The sequence below is a fragment of the Peromyscus leucopus genome, chromosome 4 (genome assembly GCF_004664715.2).
Source record: "Peromyscus leucopus breed LL Stock chromosome 4, UCI_PerLeu_2.1, whole genome shotgun sequence".
NCBI classification, from domain to species: domain Eukaryota; kingdom Metazoa; phylum Chordata; class Mammalia; order Rodentia; family Cricetidae; genus Peromyscus; species Peromyscus leucopus.
The window spans coordinates 29,570,105-29,573,575 of record NC_051066.1 but is presented as its reverse complement, the minus strand read 5'-3'; the positions used below and the strand labels follow the sequence as shown (position 1 = coordinate 29,573,575).

Here is a 3,471-nt window from a genome sequence, read left to right as displayed (position 1 = left end):
AAAGCAGGAAGGAGAAAAGATAGGCAGGGCTGGCAGGCAGAGAGAATTATACAGAAGGAGAAATCTGGGAGAAAGAAGGAAGTAGCTAGAGAAAGAGAAGGACTTCAGGGGCCAGCCACCTAGCCACACAGCCAGCAACAGAAAGAAAGGTATACAAAAATATAGAAAGGTAAAAGCCCAAAGGCAAAAGCTAGATTGGATAATTTAAGTTATGTAAAGCTGGTTAGCAACAAGCCAAGCTAAGGCCAGACATTTATAATTAAGAATAAACCTCTGTGTGTGATTTATTTGGGAGCTGGGTGGTGGGTACCCCAAAAGAGTAAAAACCACCACCAATAACAGAGAAGAGGCCAGGGTCCCAGTGTCCCTTAAAGAGCATGGCCCCATCAACTTAACTTCTTCTGATGAGGTCTCACATCCCAACAGCACCACAGATTAGTGATCAAACTTTTGTCATCTGGCCTTTTGGGGACATTTCAGATCCAAACCAGCAGTGCCATATAAATGAGAGTTTATTTCTGGCCAGGTTTCTCTTTATGTCATTCCCATATTGTTTCAGTTACTGTAAGTTTAAGGTAATACTTAAAATTGAGATGTGTGAGTCCTCCAGATCTGTTATTTTTAAAGGTTGTTTTGACTATTTTGAAATGCTTTGAGGCTCCATAAAAATTTCAGATAAAAAGGAACCAAAAAGCTAATAAAAAAATTATCCAGCAGAGAATGCAAAAACAAAGCACTTCTTTATATAAGAATACTATAGAATCTTCAGCTACAGAAGAAAGCCGTTCAGCCATGTTGGTCTTTCTCTCAATCTATCTTATTTTTGAAGGCTTTTACCCACAAGATAGTTTAGCCACAATGCCCTGTAAGTACAGCAACTGCAGTATTAGCAACCAATTTAATCACCCAATATTTTTCCAAGTCAGCATCTAGTACCAGCTTCCAACATTGCTTTTACAGCAGAACTTCAGTCTTTAAATATAATCCAGCATTTTTGTTTCCTTTCTGCTTCGCTGTACAGACGTTAGAGATTATAGCATTGGCTTTAACTCTAGCATTTTCTAACAGTGCCTGTGTAATAGCTTCAGATGCTACAACAATCTGTTTACTAGCATAGTGTTCAAGTCCAGGACTTGGCTCTTCATATGGTGTGATCTGTTTGGCCAGTTCAATTTCTGATGTTCCACCTCCAGGGCATGATGTTTATCCCCTGTAAGAACTTGGATTCATTAGAACACCATCATCTCCTGCCCTTTCTATATCAACCATCAGATCGTCTATAGAACATCAATGCACTAGAGTAGAAATAGCACCACCTCCTTTCTCACGACTGAAAACATGTGTATCTTTAACTTCTGAGAGGCAAGGGCTGTTATAATGTCCTCCTTCTTCCAGGCCAAGAGGAGTCAATCCAGGAAGGGCAGTAGCTCCAACTCTTTTATTGTCTCCTGGAATCCCATTTTGAGTTGAGTTTCATCAACATTGTATTTGCTTGCATAACGAAGATCCATGCCTGCCACGCTGTCACCTTATATAAATGTTGTAATGAAATTTTCACCAGCACCCACAATAGCTTTTGATTTGTACGCCCCTGAGATTTTCTTCTTTAATGAAATCCAGCAGCTCTCCAGCAGTCTTTATCAGCATGGTTCCCTCATCTCTGTTATCATGCCCTCAAAAGGACAAGAGTATCTTCACTTTCCTTCTTAAAAACAAACAAACAAACAAACAAACAAACAAACAAACAAACAAACCAGCAACCCATGCAATACCAGAGCCCACAAGTTTACAAGCTCTGACGTTATCAGCATTGAAATGACTGGAATCAAGAGAAATAGATACATGTGGCTGAGCAGGCAGCATGCCCAAATTGTGCTGTTTTCATAGTGTGTGCTCATTCTGGGGGTAAGAAGTAGAGTTGATACCTCATCAACATCCTGAGTGGTTTACAGAGCCCCATCATCTAGTCAGAAGAATGCTTGTAGGCTTTTTGTGTGCTATTTCATAACCTTCTATCATCTCTGAAACTGATAAACCATCCCTAAGTTCTTTGGCTAGCTCTGGAAGAGCTCCAGCAAATATCAGAACGAAGTTTGTGCCATCCCCAACCTCTTGCTCTCAAGTATGAGAGGCCATGACATCACTTTTGCAGCAGGATGCTGGGCTTCCAGATCTTTCAAAATGGGTGTTGCCTCTTTTGTCACGAACCACTCTCCGGGAGACTGAGAACCATTTAATTCTTTCCACTTGGTCCCCATGCTGTGCGAAAGTCTGGGAAAGTTTCTTGCAAGCTTGTGTTTTTATACATAGCCTCTTTTAATGCTAAAAGTGTTTTGCTGTATCCTTGAGCATCTGGAAAAAGCCTGGAAGCTTAGGGACTTGAAGTGACATGGCCAGCTTGCAAGAAGCTGTTTATGTGCTCCTTTGGAAATCTGGCAGAACTGAGGAGCAGGCAAGCACAGCTGCTGCTTCTCCTCTTCCCTGGAGACTGGGTCTTTCTATATAGCCCAGGCTGGCCTTAAACTCATCATTGAGCCCCAGCCTTGTGAACGCTGGGATCACAGGCACGTGCTACCATACCTGTTATACTTGTTTTTCTATTTCTGCATATAGTGGTTTGGAGGTTGTGGGAAGAACAACATTGGATATGGAGAGAGAGAGAGAGAGAGAGAGAGAGAGAGAGAGAGAGAGATATGCTGGGGGATGTCTTTCTGTATGCTGTGAATATATGTTGTTCCCACTGGTTAGTAAATAAGCTGTCTTGGCCCATGGCAAGGCAGCTTAGAGGCAGGTGGGAAATCCAAGAAGAGAGACAGGAAAGAGAAAGGCGGAGTGGGAGAGATGCCAGACTGCCACCTAAGAGCAACATGTAATGGGATGCAGGTAAAGCCACGGAACATGTGGCGATACTTAGATTAATAGTTATGAGCTGAGTTAAACTATAAGAGCTAGCTAGCAAGAGGCCTGCCATAGGCCATACAGTTGATAACTAATATTAAGTCTCTGAATGATTATTTTGTAAGTGCCTGAGGGACCACAGGGCTGGGTGGGACCTGAGAAAACTTATGGCTAAAGAGAGATAGAAACAGAGACCGAGACCGTGTTTGTGTGTCCATGTGTCCACGTATCCAAGAACACCACATAGCACTTGTGGAAATCAGAGGACAACTTGTGGAGTTCGTCATCTCCTTTCACCCTGTGGCCAAACTCAAACTCAGGTTGTTAAACTTGTCAGCAAGCACCTTTACCCAGTGAGCTACCTCATTGGTCCTAAACACACACACACACACACACACACACACACACACACACACACACACGAGAGAGAGAGAGAGAGAGAGAGAGAGAGAGAGAGAGAGAGAGAGAGAGAATAAATGCTTAAAGTTTATTAGCAAGGTGGTGACTGCATTTCCCCTTTGCTTGCTCCCCCCCCCCCCCCCCCGCCCTTTCCTGCTGCTCCTTGCCTGTGGC

General features: G+C 43.0%; 1 pseudogene; it reads right to left on the bottom strand.

The window, feature by feature from the left end:
• Window positions 1–954: 954 nt before the first annotated feature.
• Window positions 955–2,391, bottom strand: LOC114702683 (annotated as a pseudogene).
• Window positions 2,392–3,471: the final 1,080 nt, after the last annotated feature.